Here is a 6000-nt window from a genome sequence, read left to right as displayed (position 1 = left end):
ATTTTCCAGCCATACTTCAATCCTCAAAGGCAGGAGAATTAGTTGTGGAATGGAGGCAAATGATGTGGAACACCATGAACCACCTTTAAGACCGAAGATTGATGAGGATTGAAAATTCTTGGTACACTCATAGATAAAAGTCGATGAATGAGCCACATTCTCATTTGAACCTGACACTGGACAATACTGACCACTGGACCAGAATCTATAACATAAAAAGTAAAAATTAGAGCGACACGGTGGTGCAGTGGTTAGCACTCGTGCCTCACAGCAAGAAGGTCCTGGGTTCGATTCCAACACCACGGGGGGTGGGACCTTTCTGTGTGGAGTTTGCATGTTCTTCCTGTGTCTGCGTGGGTTCTCTCCGGGTACTTCGGCTTCGTCCCACCATCCAAAGACATGCACTAATAGGTTAATTGGTTAATCTAAAATTGCCCATAGGTGTGAATGTGAGAGTGATTGTTTGTCTCTATATGTTCAGCCCTGCGATGAACTGGAGACTTGTCCAGGGTGTACCCCGCCTTTGCCCCTATGTAGCTGGGATAGGCTCCCCGTGACCCCAGTGAGGATAAAGCGGGTTCAAAAAATGAATGAATGAATGAAAAAAGTGTATAAAATGCAAAAATTGCATCAAAATTAAATATACGTTCACAGATAAAACGATTCTATCAAATCAATGACAAGTATGTAAATGAGCCAAATTCTCATTTGAACCTGAGGCCAGGACAATATCGATCACTTGACCAAAATCTAGTATGAAAGAATGAAAGGATGAAAAATAAAACTTACCCAGAAATGCCAAATTTTGCATCAAAATGCCTCATACACTCAAATATAAAATGACTCTCAAATACACAAGTTTATCTATGAGGCACCTTCTCAGACCTGACTCCGGGACAGCCTTGCCCGTCTAAAAATGACACATTTGAACACTGAACTACTTTTGAGCGAATGTCACATGATCCAGGTCTGGCCCCTGATTGGCTCCTCTTGGACATAGAACGACCTGATTTGAAACCAGCGCCACTCAGGACATAGAACTAAATGTTTCTAGGTGTGAGTGTGTGTAGATGTTTAGCTTGGAGCTGAGCACTTTGGGACAGAAACTTTAATGATTTTAGAATGCCCTGATATGCTTAACTCCATTTCTGCCAAAAGTTGACATAGAACCAGCTGATTCTCAAGGGATGAAATATTAAGAAAAAAATAAGCATTGAATAATAAAGGGATTAATCAATTTCTGAAACATGCGATTTTTAAGGAGCCGGAATATAGTGTCTCTAAAATAATTTGTAATAAAGTTATTGTAAATTGTATCAGAAAATGCCTTTACCCGACTGCTTCTTCAGATACAAGGATGTAAATTAAGTACAGTGAATTATTTTATATTATTTGACAGTCTATAATGACCAAAAAAAAGTAATAAATGATGTTATGGACTTTATTTTTTATCTACAAATTCAGCTGTACCATCATTACATACCTGTTGACCTGTGTTGAATGTTCATTTTTATTAAGATATGAGACGCGTTAATGAAGCTGCTGTGCTATTGTTAAAGCTGCTGTTATTAATGATCCCTGTGTACTTTCTAGAAATAATAAAAATCTGGGTCATTTGCAACAAAGGTGGGAATCCAATCACACCACCCACACATCATAGACACTATGGTAATTCTTTATGCACACATTTATACTAAATAATACCACATGGATACACACTAGCCACTGACCCTAACAGTGAACTATCACAGCTGGGTGGTTAATCCTGATCCAAACCTGGTTCAACCTTCGACTTTAAAACAAGTCCAGCTCGAGTGTTGTCACTTTGTCTGTCAGGTCTTCACTTAAGCGGTTAAAAAGTCAGACTTGTAGGTCAAAGGTCAAGTTCACAGTGAAATTGTGATATTAGTGTCCTCTGAATTCTACAGCTGTTAATAATCAGATATTCTACAGCAGGGGTGTCAAACTCATTGGAGTTCAGGGGCCACATACAGACTAATATGTTATTAAGTGGGCCAGACCAGTAAAATAATATAAATGATAGGATAAGAACTGATAAATAATGTTGACACCAAAGTTTTCTCTGTGTTTTTGAGTGAAAAAAAGTCAAATTCCATAATGAAAATGTTTTCATCTATGAACTCTACTTGAACGTAACATGAACAAATATGAACAACCTGAAAATTCTTAAGAAAAATAAATGCAATTTTCGCAATATTACACTTTAGTTTATCATTTATACATGTGCATCCTAACTTACAGATCACATTGGATTTCCAAATTCACAAAACATGTAGTACCAGGCAGAATATTGGTACAATTCTACATACTTCTCTTAAGACATTTCAGGTAATTGACATTTTTTGTAAAAGGTTAGTCTGAAAATGTAAACATTTTAGTGTAATTTTACCTTTTTTACACTAAAACAAAGAGAGAAATTTGTGGTTTTCTTTATTTATAGGTTATTATGATAGTGTTTTACTGGTCTGACCCATTTTAGGTTGAATTGACCTAAAATGATTTGAACACCATTGATTGTTGATATCTTCAGTGTCATTTTTGCATTTTACAAATTCATCCCACGGGCCAGATTGGACCCTTTGGCGGGCCAGTTTTGACCCCCGGGCCGCATGTTTGACACCTGTGTTCTACAGTAACGTGTCTATGACTAGTTGTATGTTGGGAATATTAGAGTGATACAACAAACATGTTACCATGATCAAAATTCTGTGGATTTTGGTCTCAGTTGAAAGCTGAAGAAACCAGGTTGTGGCTTTAAACTTTCTGAAATGTAGACATGGAATATTCTGAATAATTAACCCTTTCATGTATCGTGGTCCCTACAGTGGATAGCCATTCAAAAGCTGTTCTCTTGTATATTCATAGGTTTTGTTGTTTTAGATGCAAGAAAAAAAGGGAAAAAAATAAATAAATAGATTTGTTCTTGTGCATACAGTCATGGATTCGTTACTTCAGGGGATAACGGACAGAATTGCATTTTCTAGACATGTATCCTAACCTTAAACGCACCATGCACCAACTTACCCTCTACCTACCTCTGATTTTATTATTTTGTTTGTTTTAAAATTCTTTTGCAGTGAACAGCACATATTTTTACTTACCTTATGAGAATATATGATTTATAGATGTGGGAGCAAGATGTGACACTTGTCCAATTTCTGAAATATAATGCATCAAAATTATAGACGGGATGAGAGGACAACAGAGTTACAAGAACACCTGAAAGCAAACCTGACCTCCATTTTTAAACAAGCCTTACCCCTAAAATTTCATTATTTATATTAAGGGGAGATGCCGTTTGTCCCCTGGAGGGACCTGAGCCCCCATATGAGAATAAACAGACCTGCATCATCCACACACACAACAAATAAAAAAAAGTACCATTCAGGGCTGACGTCATTTTAAATGCAACATAAACCAGACGGCCACTGAGAGGCGCTGTAGTACAGACATTTTTCACTCACCTTCTTCGAACCAGTTGAGCTGCACTATTATTTACATGCCAGAACTTGGTGTTTGTTTAGTCAGGGAGGCAATTAAAGCCAATTTCAACAGGTTTAATTAGATTGATTTGAATAATTGTTTTGAAAAGCAATGTAGATCCAGTCATCACACTAAGTCCAGGATTAACAGCATTAATTTAATTTGCATACATTAACTCACATCTAATTTAGTGCATCTAAGAATAGCATTGATCACAGATAAGCCCATATACTGTTTTGGTTTTGTTTATGTTTTTGTCCAAATTGCATTTATTATTCATTCTTTTCACTGTGTAACAACATCGGGGTAAAATTAATTTCTACATCTGTAACACACTGTGTTCATGTTAAGTGCGCAGGGGTCCGGAAAGGTCAGTTTGATGCGCAGAGGGAGCTTTGTTGCACAACAGATGCATAATAATGTGAAGGTCAACAAGATACTCATCACGCTTGGTAAAGTGTTGCACTTAAAAGGCCCAGGAATCCATTATTAGTCACATGTACACAACAGAAGAGTGATCAAACCAAGTGTAAATCTACCCAAGGCTAACAGAACAAGAGGTGAAGGAGAAACAGAGAGCGAAAGGGATAAATATAGGAGGGCCGCGCTGTAGATTAATTGCTGACAAAAAGGACGCATGACCTAGACAAATGAGGAAGTGCAAGGTCTGGTGAGTTGGGGAGGAGGCTTCTCAGCCCAACTGTGGGTCTGTAGGCCAATGCCGCCCGCCTGCCCCCCCCCAACCCCCCCTCCTCCTTCAGACACATGATTCTGCTCACTGCTACGTGAAGAGAGACTACAAGCTCTCCTCCCCCAGTGCTGCTGATAGGATGATAATGGAGCATTCCTTGGAGCTGTTTCTCATTCATGCTAGCTGTGACAAGGGAGGAACATGCTTTTTTCCACTGGGGGCAGCTAACTCTTTCAGCCATAAGCTCATGGGCATGTAACCTGAGATTTGTACACAATGCCGTCCTCTTTCTTGAATCCTTTTTTAGTTTGCAGAGGATATGAGATAACAGTATCTGCTCCTCGGAGCTGTTCTTCAAGTGTTCCAGCTGTAAGGGTTCACATGTTGCAGCATCACACATTCAACAACTCCAGAGCCAATAAAAAAATTAGTAAACACCACTTGTACTTGTAGCGCAACTGTGCTTATCAGATGAACAAGCGCTCGACAAAATCACTGCAAACACAAATGTTAAATGATTACATATTTACCCATGTTGATGTTTACACTTTACCCATGAAAATTGACTTTGACTAAAACCTTAAGACACAGAATAAGGGCAAGAATGTCTGGATTTGTCCAGCACTGTGTAATCACAAAGGAATGTCCTGAGACATTTCTGCTTTTCCTCTACAAGACCCCTCTTTTCCCACGGCTCGTCCAGGTCTTGAGAATCTGTTTCCTTTCGCTCTCTCCCTCCCTCGGTCTCCCTTCCTCCCTCTCTCTATGTGTGTGTGTGTGTGTGTGTGTGTGTGTTTGTAGAGACACATGAATACTACAAAGGCTGGTTTATTGGAGAATTACAATACAAGCTCAGTGTCTTCAAGAGCACAAAGAGCAAGAGTCTGTGCCTTCTGAGAAACACTGATGAACATCCAGGCTGAGGTTTGGAGTTATTTCCAGAGTAAATCAAATTGTTGATTAGTGGCGACAAACACACAACACTGCAAAGTTGTGTGAACTAACTGAGCACATGTTGTGTTGTTGGCCCAGAGGAAGAGATGTTGTGTTCATCGTAAAGAGCAACAAATGCAGGCTAAATGTGGGTGTTACAAGAGTGTACTGTATATTAATATTGGTTATACGCTTATATTGAATTACCTCTGCTAGTGATGATCTTATTGGTACTACAGTTTTGTTCAATTTCTCTTCGGCTTTATTCAAACTGTATGCGCCTGGTTCAAACACTCAAGTGGAGACATAAGTGCATCTGAACAAATCTAACAATGGTGAAAAAGCAAGGCCACATGTGTTAGCACTTTAGGTCACATGTTTGAGGGGCACCATTGAAAATGCTTGTGAGCTATTTGTGGACATTCTTCTCTCTTCCCCTCAGGTTTGCTCTGTTGCTCTTCACCAGACAGAAATGCTATCACTATTGAAATTCACATGCATGGTAGAGAGAGGCGGGGGGGGGGACTCACATACCTGATACGAGAGGAGAATGAGCTCTATTTTTACATTAGTGACTTTAAGAGGAGATGTTTTGCCCCACACAACCATTAAGAGCCCTTTGCAAGGTTTCAAAGAACATTTGTTGGTCTTAATGTTCCCCAGACACAAAGTGACATCTGCCTCCCTCTGTGCATGCCTGCTGCTCTTTGTTCAGAAGAGCACTGAGGGGAGAGCACATTGAAGGCAAAGATGATGTCACCATTGTGATCATTACTGTGCTGTGTGGTGCCCTATTTTTGACCAGGCGTCACTGAGAGTGTCTGCCTGCACACTGCCAGGAGGAACAGTGGCCTGCCAGTATTAATTAACAC

This window comes from Sphaeramia orbicularis, chromosome 3, assembly GCF_902148855.1.
Source record: "Sphaeramia orbicularis chromosome 3, fSphaOr1.1, whole genome shotgun sequence".
Lineage (NCBI taxonomy): Eukaryota > Metazoa > Chordata > Actinopteri > Kurtiformes > Apogonidae > Sphaeramia > Sphaeramia orbicularis.
The sequence above is the reverse complement of the archived record's forward strand: the minus strand, read 5'-3'. Positions refer to the sequence as shown.